Genomic DNA, 12,039 nt, shown 5'->3' with positions numbered 1-12,039 from the left:
TTCCAATACTTGACTAATGTTTCAGTAATGAAATTCTTCCTGATATCCAACCTAAATCTCCCCAGGTGCAATTTGAAACCATTCCCTCTCATCTTATCACATGTTACCTGGGAGAAGGCACCGGCTCTCACCTCTCTACATTCCTCCTCGCAGGTAGTTGGAGAGAGCGGCAAGGTGTCCCCCTCAGCCTCCTTTTCTCAAGGCTAAAATGCCCCAGTTGCCTCAGCTGCTCCTCAGAGGACCCGTGCTTCAAATCTTTCATCAGCTTTGTTGCACTTCTCTGGACACGCTCCAGCATCTCAGTGTCCTTCTTGTAGTGAGGGGCCCTAAACCGGACACAGCACTCGAGGTGCAGCCTCACCAGAGCTGAGGATAATGGAACAATCACTTCCTACTCCTGCTGGTCACACTGTTCCTGATCCAGGCCAGGATGCTGTTGGCCTTCTTGGCCACCTGGGCACAGTGCTGGCTCATGTCCAGCCAAGGTATCCACGGACACCCCCAGGTCATTCTCCTCCAGGGAGCTCTACAACCACTCTGACCCAGGCCTGTAGCGTTGCCTGGGGTTATTCTGATCAAAATGCAGGACCTGGCACTTGGCCACAAGAACCCTAGAACCTCATACAATTGGCCTCAGCTCATCGATCCAGCCTGTCCAGATCACTCTTCAGAGCCTACATGTCATCCAGACAATTAATACTCCCACACAATTTGGTGTCATCTGCAAACTCACTGAGGGTGCACTCAATCCCCTCGTCCAGATCATGAATAAAGATGTTAAAGAGGACAGGTCCCAGCACTGAGTCCTGGAGAACACACCTTGTGACCTGCCACCAGCTGGATTTAACTCTGTTCACTACAACCCTTTGGGCCTGGCTGCCCAGCCAGTTTCTAACCCAGCACAGAGTGTACCCATCTAATCCATGAGCGGGTAGTTTCTCCAGCAGGGGAAATGCTTTGGGAGACAGTGATGAAGGCTTCACTGAAATCTCGATAAACCACATCCACAGCCTTCCACTCATCCACTGAGCAGCAGGTCACCTTGCCATAGAAGGAGATCGGGTTGGTCCATCACGATCTGCCTCTCCTAAACCCATGCTGACCGGGCCTGATCACCTGAGTGTCCTGCATGTGTTCCATGATGGGACTCAAGATGATTTGTTCTATCACCTTCCCCAGCACTGAGGTCAGGCTGACAGGCCTGCAGTTCCCTGGGACCTCCCTCTGGCCTCACTTCAGGATGGGCGTTGCAGCTGCTTGTGGTTTTTTTCTCCTCTATGTGATTCCCAGAGGCTCTGTGACCATCGCAGATTCGCTCGGCCCTGGTCAGCAGCACCTATGGCCTTGAACTGGCCGATGTTTGCTCTTCAGGACCTGCAGAGAGCTCCAGCTGTTCCTTACATGAGACATTTTCTGCAGCCCCAGTTCTCTCCCAGCACCCAGATACACAAAACTGCGACACTCACAAACTCCTTACCTCACAATCCACTTAACTCACAATCTGTCTAATTCCTTACCTCACAAACTATCTCTCAGTCAATCTCCTGACCTCACAATCTATTTCTCAGTCAATCTTTTTACCTGACAGTCTGTCTATGAATCAATCTCTTTACGTCACAAACTCCTTAACTCAAAATCCCCTTTACCTCACAATCCCCTTACCTCAAAATCTATTAGTTACTCTCCTTACCACACAATCTATCTCATTCAATCCCCTTACCTCACAATCTGTCTGTCAATCAATCCTGTGACTTCATAATCCCCCTCTCATTCATCATACCTCACAATCCCCTTACTTCACAATCCCCTTACCTCATAATCTATCAATCTCATTAACTCACATCTATCTATCAGTCCATGTTCTTACCTCACAATCTATCTATCAATCTCCTTACCTCACAATCTCCTTATGTCACAATCTCTCTATCAGTCCCCTTACCTCACATCTATCTGTCAGTGAATCCCCGTCTACCGGCTTACCACACAATCTATCTATCAGTCAATCCCCTTACCTCATCTTTCAATGTATCAGTCAATCCCCTTGCCTCACAATCTATCTACTAGTCACAGAGTCACAGAATTGTAGGGGTTGGAAGGGACCTCACGAGATCATCAGGTCCAACCCCCTGTCAAAATAGCTTCCCTAGGACAGGTCGCACAGGTCAGTGTCCAGAGGGGTCTTGAATATCTCCAGAGAGGGACACTTCACAGCCCTCCTGGGCAGCCTGTCCCAGGGCTCTGTCACCCTCACTGGGAAAAAAATCTTTCCGCATGTTGTTGCGGAACTTCCTGTGCTCCAACTTGAAACCATTGCCTCTTGTTCTGCCCCCACAGACCATTGATAAGAGGCTGAAAATTTTCCCCTGTGTCCTACACTTCAGATACTTATAAACATTAATAGGATCCCCTCTTAACCTTCTTTTCTCAAGGCTGAAAAGTCCCAGCTCACTCAGCCTTTCCCCATAGGGCAGATGCTCCAGACCCTTAATCATCTTTGTAGCCCTTCTCTGGACTCTCTCCAGGAGATCCCTGGCTTTTTTGTCCTGGGGAGCCTAGAACTGGACACAATACTCCAGGTGGGGCCTGACCAGGGCAGAGTAGAGGGGGAGGATCACCTCCCTTGACCTGCTGGCCACGCTTCTCTTGATGCCCCGCAGGATCCCATTGGCTCTCTCAGACCCCAAGACACACTGCTGGCTCATGGCCAACCTGTCACCCACCAGGACCCCCAGGTCCTTCTCTGCAGAGCTCCTCTCCAAAAGGTCATCCCCCAGCCTGTACTGATTCCAGCAGTTATTCCTTCCCAGGTGATGATGTCAGGCACTGTTAGGAACGATCTCTTGGTAGGGACAGACATCAGTCCCAAGGTTACTGGGGCTGCTACTGGGCTGCGTGGGATGATCTCAGGACAGGAACATATTTCTGGCCTCAATCCTCTTGTTTGGGAGCTACTGCTGGACCTTTATCTGTTTTAAATATGGACACTGTTAGCACACGGAATGACAGAGGCATCGTTAGGACCATTCCCTTGCCAAGGAAAGACCTGAGGGTCATGGTTTTACCCCAGCTGAGAGCTGAGATCCAGGCAGCTGCCTGCTCTTTAAAGGAAAAGAGGAGGGGGAGAAGTGATGACCAAAAACCTCCCCATTTCACTGGGCATTGGACTACCACTGGGCCCTGTGGTGTGCCAGGACACATCCAAGTGGCTCCATGACACAGCACGTCTGTATCTTCTCACTTTGTCGTCCTGAAATTGCTCCCTCTGATTTCCTGCTCTAATCAGCATTCATAAGGCACGTGTCAATGTTCTGAAGGAGTTTCATCACCCACAGCCCTTAGCAGCTTCTACTAAACCTCCAGGAATCTTCATTCCTGCCATGGCTCTCCACACTCAGTGCCTTTCCCCTGGAAGCTTGTTAGTGTGCAGCCACTATCATCAGTTTATTCTTGCCTCTCAACTCAGACTAAGTTAGGAGCTCTGGGAATATGTATTAAAAGTAGGAGGGGAAATACACATCCTCCTGAGTCCTTGGGGTGTCAGGACACTGTCACACTGTGCACTGAAACTTGCCTTTCGGGTATTTCCACCTGCCCTGAGGAAACCGACTGTGTCTCAGGGCCCCTTCTAAGCAGACTCTCTGGCCATGTGCCCTGTCCTTTGCTTTTGGGATTTACTCCACCCCCATACAGTTTTTTACTCCTAGTTGGGGAATGTGTTTTATTTCTTTATTACTTTTTTCAAAATGAGGAAAAATTCTGTTTCTATTCCCAGCCAGTCCTCAGGGTAAACGGGGTGGGAATTGCAGCAAAGGGGCTGCAACATTCAGCTGCAGACCCAGTGCAGAAGCCTGATGGAGGAAAAGAGTGCAAGTCCCAAGCATCCCTTGGAGACATGGTGGGGTTGGGGAGGTGTAGAGGGAGGTCATCTAAGCACTGTGAGAACTCAGGGAGACAGGTGTTATGACTTTTCCACACCTCCTTAGGAGGTCCTCTGGTGCACTATCAATTGGAGAAAGCTCCTGTCACTTCTGTAATTTGAAAAACTAAAAAGCCTGAAAGTGTTGAAATATCTTTTTTCTTTTCAAGTAAGTGCTCATTGAAATCTTCCACTTTAAATCGAGCCCTGAAACTTCTCCAATTAGCTGTACAAGTCTTGAAACCCTGAAGAAAAGACACATAGATTGTTAGGGCTTTTTCAATTTTAATGAGCCCCATGGTGTATTTGGTGCTGATTCCATGAACTGCAGATCCTGTGAGGAGACTGAAGCAGTCTCTCCAAGAGTTAAGGTCAGAAGAAAAAGCTGAACTGCTGTAGAGTGTTAATTGGCCCCACTGAGGCCCATTACTGATAAAGCCTCTCTCCTCATGAAGGGGTTAGAGCAGAAAATTGGAGTCTGTGATTTAAGGTAGACTAAGGCACTGTGCAGGTGGATGTGATGCTGAGTAAAGCCTTGATGTATTTTAGCAAGCAGAAGAGCCAGCCCCACAGAAGTGGGATTCTGCCCCCTGCACTGCCTCAGGGCTCTTCCTGGGCCAGTGTCACATGGGGTGTGTGATGCAGCGTGTGGTACAAGGGTACCACAGCTCCCAGCATCCTGAGGGGGTGCAAGGATGCAGTGAGGCCCCAGTTCTGTGAGATTAGTATGTGTGGTGGTTTAGGCCTGGCTGGAGGCCAGACGCCCACCAAAGTCGATCTATCACTCCCCTTTTTTTGGACAGGGGAGAAAATAGATATAGAGAGGCTCAGGAGTCAAGATAAGCACAGGGAGAGATCATCCTGTAATCAACAACACGGCAGAACAGACTCAACACAGAGTGAAGGAAAGAAAACTCTCTGATTGATGACACTGCACTACACAGACAGTGACACCAGAGTCGAGTCAGAAGCGTGACCAGATCTCAAAGCACCTTCCCCCACCCCTCCCTTCTTAGCAGACTTAATTTTAGTCAGGATTTTGCTCCCTTCTCTGGCGGTAAATGCAGCTGCTTGTGTTTCTCTTTCTCCTGTATGTGATTCCCAGAGGCTCTGTGACCATCGCCAATTGGCTCGGCCTTAGTCAGCAGCAGCTCTGGCCTTGAATCAGCCAATGTTTACTCTCTGGGGTCTGCAGAGAGCTTCTGGCTGCTTCTTACAGCACCCATTTTCTGCAGCCCCCATTCTCTCAAACAGCCTCACCCCTAATTTACCCCCAAATTCTATTAATTTTTCCCAGAATTCTCATAATTTTTCCACAAATTCCTTAATTATCTTTTAAATTTCCTTAATTTACCCCCAAATTCCCTCATATTTTCCACAAATTCCTTCATTTCCCCCAAAATTCCTTTATATTCCTCCAAAACCCTCTAATTTTTCCAGCTGGGACAGTGGTCGAGTACAGAGGGGCTTCAAGACACCCGGGGGGTCCCTGCGCCTCCTCTACAAGGCCTCTGGCTTTGACTTCAGCAGCACCCACATATTCTGGGCTCACCAGGCCGCCGGTAATGGGCTGGAGTGGGTCACACACATTAGTAACGATGGTAGCAGCACCGACTACGGGTCATCGGTCAAGGGCCGGTTCACCATCTCCAAGGACAACTCCCAGAGCACGGGGATGCTGCAGATGAACAGCCTCAGGGATGGTGACACGGCCACCTACTACTGAGCCAGAGCTCCTGGTGGTGCTACTGGTGGTGCTGGTGGTGGCCTTGACCCCATCCCTGTATCCCCACCTCCCTGGAGAACCATTTTGTCCCATTCTCGATCTCTTTTAAGTCAACTTGGAGTGTTTCTGGCCAAAATCTCCCCCAGTTTCCTTCAGAACCCAACTGTGGGGCCCACCGATCCCTTGAAGGAAAACTTGGCGGCACAAGAACAGGCTGTCCCAGGCTGTGGGAAGAGGAGTCGGCCAGGAAGGAAGCCAGCTTGGCTGAGGAGAGAGATCCAAGAAGTCGCCTCCACGTCCGTGTCCTCATCCTTCAAGGGGAGCAAGTCTGGGCTGAGCCTTTGCCATGGCTCCTGGGGTCAAGGTTTGGGTTGGGGTTTGGGGCAAATACGGCTGAGCAATGAGGGGAACGGTCAAAGGACCCAGCCATGACCATTCCACCCCAACCCTCCACTGGTCACGCCAGCCATCTGCCCTTGGAGCGACGCGTGGCCCAGCTTTGGCGTCCTGCTCCCAGCTCGGCCTCCTCCAGCTCTGTCCCAGTTCTGGGTCGCTGGGTGCTGGGAGAGAAGAGGGGCTGCTCAGACCAAGTGCTGTGCTTGGCGGGGGCTTTGACCCAGAGGTTCACTCCCTTTCCCATCTTCTTACCGTGGCTTTTACATGGCCTCTGGGAAGCTGGCAGGCTTGGGGACTCATCCTGAATCCTCGAAAAGCCAGAATCAAAGCCTCAGCAGGCCCCCAGCTGACCCTCACCCCCCGGGCAAAGGGCTGGGGGCATTTGGGGGGCCAGGGCCAGCTCCTCTTGGTCTCCCAGGCGACGCCAGGCACTGACTTTGCCCAGGTGGTGGCACGTGGTTGGCTGCCCCTTGCACCGTCACCTCTCGGCACTGTGATGTCATCACACGTCACACTCACCCTCCACTATAACTTGGGGTGTTGCGGCTGTGGGGCTGCCAGAAGGCCAGGAGCAGCCGTGGCAGCAGGAGCCATGGCTGGGTACCGCTGCAGCCACAGCTGGAGCAGCCGCCGGCAGAGACCCCGCTCCAGGCGCACCCGGCAGACACACAGCCGGAGAAGGGGGAGGCAGCCAGCTGCCAGCCACAGGCAGCAACGCCAAGGGAGGCGATGGAAATGGGGGCCTGTCCCCAGGCGTTGTGGGATGTCCTGGGGCTGCGGGCGGTGGGCGACGCAAGGGTGGCCGGGCAGCAAGGAGCGAGGCAGGGGACTCACAGATTCCCTTTTTACCCAGGGCGCCGCTCTGTCCTGTGCCGCTGCACCCCCATGCAGAGGAGGAGGAGGAAGGCACTGTAAGTGCAGCGCCCGCAGTCTCCTGCAAATAATTTGACTAGTAAAGGCTGAGGGAAAGAAGGAATTCAGGACCTCAGCCTTGTCCTCATCCCTTGTCACTCCTGTTCCCCCTGCGTCCAGTCAGGGTTGGAGATTCCCCTTGACCCTCCTGTTCCTGTTCATCTCCCTAGAGAAGGACTTTGATTCTCTGGTACAGAACTGGCCAGGCTGAGTCCCAGTTGGGCTTCAGCCCTTCTGACTTTCTCCCCATGTGATCTCCCCACATACGGCCGGTCAGGTAAGGCCCAGTCAGCAAGGCGGCCGGTCAGGCAAGGAGACCGGTCAACATGGCGGCCAGTAAGGCAAGGAGACCGGTCTACATGGTGGCTGGTCAGGCAAGGTATCAGGTCAGGTAGGCAGCTGGTCAGGCAGGGAGGCCGGTAACCAAGGTAGTTGGTCAGGCAGGTGTATGGTCAGGCAAGGTGGCCAGTGAGGCAGGGAGGCCGGTCAAACAAGGTGTCTGGTCAGGCAGACGGCAGGTCAGGCAAGGCGATCGGTCGCCGAGGCGGCCGGTCAGTGACGGCCAGTGAGGCAGGTGGCCGGTCAGTGAGGCAGCCAGTCTCTAAGGCAGCAGGTCACTCAGGTGGCCGGTTGGGCAAGGCGGCCGGTCAGGCCAGGAAGCCAGTGTGCATGGTGGCCACCTGACCCGCCACCTGACGTGACCTGTCACCTCCCCTGACCCACCGTGAACAGCACCTATGGAGACAGCTCAAAGGTTTTCTGGCAAACTAAAGCCCTCAGAGCCACAATGCTAGGGGCTGCTTGTGGGCTGCCTGGGGAGGTTTCAGGCCAGCTATGTCTTTCAGTCCTGGCTCCTTTGGTTTGGGAGTTATTGCTGGACGTTCGGCATGTTTTCAAGGGAGCACTTCTGAGGCCGTGAACAGCAACTACAGAGAGAGCTCGAAGGTTTCCTGGCAAACAAAAGCCCTAAGAGCCGCCTACCTGACCTGAACGGCGGCCTTGCCTGACCAGCCGCGTAACCTGACTGGGCACCTTCGCTGACCTGACCAGCCGCCTTGCCTGACCTGACCAGCTGCCTTGACCGACTGGCCGCCTGACCTGACCTGCATGGCCGCCTGAACCGACCGGCCGCCTTGTCCAACTCGATAGGCCGCCTGCCCGACCGGCCGCCTGAACTGACCGGCTGCCTTACCCGACCTGACCAGCTGTGCGATCTGACTGGTCCCCCTGTCCTACGGGCCGCCTGACCTGACCTGACTGGCCGCCTGAGCTGACCGGCCACCTTGCCCAACTGGCCACTTGATCTTAGCTGACAGGCCTCCTGACCTGACCAGCCGCCATGCCCGACCAGCCTCCTTGACCGACCTGACAGGCCAACTGACCATCCGCCTCTCCCAAGCTGACCGGCCGCCTGCCCGACCTGCCCGGCCGCCCGACCCACCAGACTGTCCACTGCCCGACCAGCCTCCTGACCTGACCGGGCTCCTTGCCCGACCTGACCGGCCGCGTACCCGACCGGCCACCCTACCTGACCAGCCACCTCGCCCGACCTGACCTGACCTGACCCAACTGGCGGCCTGACCTGACCGGCCGTCTTGCCTGACCTGACCGGCTACGCGATCTGACCGGCCACCTGCCCGAACTGACTGGCCGTGTGACCCGACCGTCCACCTGAACTGATTGGCTGCCTTGCACGACGTGACCGGCTGCCTCCCTGACTGGCTGCCTGGCCTGAACTGACCAGCCACCTGACCTAACCACCTGCCTCGCCCGACCTGACCACCCGCCTGCCCGACCGGGCCGACTGACCTCACCTGACCGGCCACCTGACCTGACCGCCCGCCCGAACTGACTGGCCGCCTGCCCCACCTTACCGGACGCCTGCCTGACCTGACCAGCCTCCTTGCCCAACATTACCGTCCGCCTGACCAACCCGCTGCCTTCCCGACCTGATCGTCCGCCTGAGTGACCGGCTGCCTGTCCTGACCGGCCACCTGACCTGACTGGCTGCCTTGCTCTTCTTACTGGCCTCCTACCCGACTGGCTACCTGACCTGACCTGACCAGCCACCTGACGTGACCGGCCGCCATGCCTGACTCGATGCCTGACCTGACCTGACCGGCCTCCTGACCCGACAGGCCGCCTGCCTGACCAACGGCCCGACCTGTCCGGCCATCTTGCCCAACCTGACTGGCTGCCTGCCCGACCTGCTGCCTGACCTGACAGGACTCCTTGCCTGACCTGACTGGCCGCGTGATCTGGCCTGCCGCCTGCCAGAATTGACCGGCTGCCTTGCCCGACCAGCCGCCTGACCTGACCGGCCACCTCGCCCGACCTGACCTTCCACCTGACCTGACCAGCCGCCTGACCTGACCTGATCTGACTGGCCACCTTACCCGAATTGACCAGACGCCTGCCCGACCTGACGCCTTGCCCGACCTGACCGGCCACCTGCCCGACCGGCATCCTGACCTCACCGGTCGCCTTGCCCGACCTGACATGCCGCCTGCCCAACCAGCTGACTCACCTGAGCGGCTGCCTTGCCCGACTGGCCGCCTGACCTGACCTGACTTTCCACGTGACCTAGCAGTCCGCCTTGCCTGACCGGCCACATGACCTGACATGACCAGACACCTGACCTGACTGGCCGCCTTGCCCAACCTGATCGGCTGCCTACCTGACCGGACGCCTAACCTGACCTGACCGGACGCCTGACCTGACCTGATCTGACCAGCCACCTTACCCGAATTGACCAGATGCCTGCCCGACCAGCCGCCACACGTGACCGTACAACTCTCCCGACCTGACTGGCCACCTGACCTGACCGGCCGCCTGACCTGACCTGACCTGACTGGCTGCCTGACCTGACCGGCTGCCTCACCTGACCTGTCCGGACCGGCCACCTTGCCCGAACGGACCAGCTGCCTGACCTGACCTGACCTAACCTGACCGGACGCCTGACCTGCCCATCCGCTTGACCTGACCGGCCGCCTGACCTGACTTGACTTGACCGGCCGCTTGACCTTTCCGGCCACCTTGCTGGACCAGCCGCCCCACCTGACCGGCCGCCTTCCTGACCTGAACGGCCGCCTGACCTGACTGGCCTCTCTGACCGGCTGCCTTTCCCGAACAGCCGCCTGACCTGACCTGACCAGCTGCTTGACCTGACCGGCCACCTTGCCTGACAGGCTGCCTCCCCGACTAGCCGCCTGCCTGATCTGACCGGTCGTCTTCCTTTACCTGACTGGCCACCTGACCGACCGACCACCTGACCTGACCTGACCTGACTGGCCCACTCCCTGACTGGCCACCTGACATGACCTGACCTGACCTGCCGCCTGACCTGTCCAGATGCCTGACCTGAACTGACGTGACCGGCCGCCTGACCTGATAGGCTGCCTTGCCAGACTTGAATGGCCGACTACCTGACTGGCCGCCCGACGTGACTGGCCACCTTCCCAGACTTGTCTGGTCGCCTGCCTGACCGGCTGCACTACCTGACCGGCTGCCTTGCCGGACCGACCAGCTGGCCTGACCAGCCGTCTTCTCTGACCTGACTGGCCACCTGTCCAACAGACGGCCCAACCTGACCAGCCACCTAGCTCGACGTGACCGGCCTCCTGCCCGATCGGCCCCACGACGTGACGAGCCTCCTTCCTGATTGGCTGCCTGACCTGACCAGCTGCCTTTCCTGACTGGCCGCCTTGCCCGACACAACCGGCTGCATATCCAACTGTCCGCATTCCCCGACCGGCCGCCTGCCTGACCGGCAGCCTGACCTGACCGGATGCCTAACCTGACCTGGCCAGAATGGCCACCTGACCTGACCGTCTGCCTTGCCTGACCTGACCGGTCGCATGCCCGACCAGCCTCCTTGACCGACCTGACAGGCCAACTGACCATCCGCCTCTCCCAACCTGACCGGCCGCCTGCCCGACCTGCCCGGCCGCCCGACCCACCAGACTGTCCACTGCCCGACCAGCCTCCTGACCTGACCGGGCTCCTTGCCCGACCTGACCGGCCGCGTACCCGACCGGCCACCCTACCTGACCAGCCACCTCGCCCGACCTGACCGGCCGCCTGACCTGACCTGACCCAACTGGCGGCCTGACCTGACTGGCCGTCTTGCCTGACCTGACCGGCTACGCGATCTGACCGGCCACCTGCCCGAACTGACTGGCCGTGTGACCCGACCGTCCACCTGAACTGATTGGCTGCCTTGCACGACGTGACCGGCTGCCTCCCTGACTGGCTGCCTGGCCTGAACTGACCAGCCACCTTACCTAACCACCCGCCTCGCCCGACCTGACCACCCGCCTGCCCGACCGGGCCGCCTGACCTCACCTGACCGGCCACCTGACCTGACCGCCCGCCCGAACTGACTGGCCGCCTGCCCCACCTTACCGGACGCCTGCCTGACCTGACCAGCCTCCTTGCCCAACATTACCGTCCGCCTGACCAACCCGCTGCCTTCCCGACCTGATCGTCCGCCTGAGTGACCGGCTGCCTGTCCTGACCGGCCACCTGACCTGACTGGCTGCCTTGCTCTTCTTACTGGCCTCCTACCCGACTGGCTACCTGACCTGACCTGACCAGCCGCCTGACCTGACAGGCCTCCTTGCCCGCCTTGCCAGACCAGCCACCTGACGTGACCGGCCGCCATGCCTGACTCGATGCCTGACCTGACCTGACCGGCCTCCTGACCTGACAGGCCGCCTGCCTGACCAACGGCCCGACCTGTCCGGCCATCTTGCCCAACCTGACTGGCTGCCTGCCCGACCTGCTGCCTGACCTGACAGGACTCCTTGCCTGACCTGACTGGCCGCGTGATCTGGCCTGCCGCCTGCCAGAATTGACCGGCTGCCTTGCCCGACCAGCCGCCTGACCTGACCGGCCACCTCGCCCGACCTGACCTTCCACCTGACCTGACCAGCCGCCTGACCTGACCTGATCTGACTGGCCACCTTACCCGAATTGACCAGACGCCTGCCCGACCTGAACGGCCACCTGCCCGACCGGCATCCTGACCTCACCGGTCGCCTTGCCCGACCTGACATGCCGCCTGCCCAACCAGCTGACTCACCTGAGC

Source organism: Gallinula chloropus (assembly GCF_964237585.1).
Source record: "Gallinula chloropus genome assembly, chromosome: 25".
NCBI lineage: Eukaryota > Metazoa > Chordata > Aves > Gruiformes > Rallidae > Gallinula > Gallinula chloropus.
Note: the sequence above shows the minus strand (reverse complement) of the source record.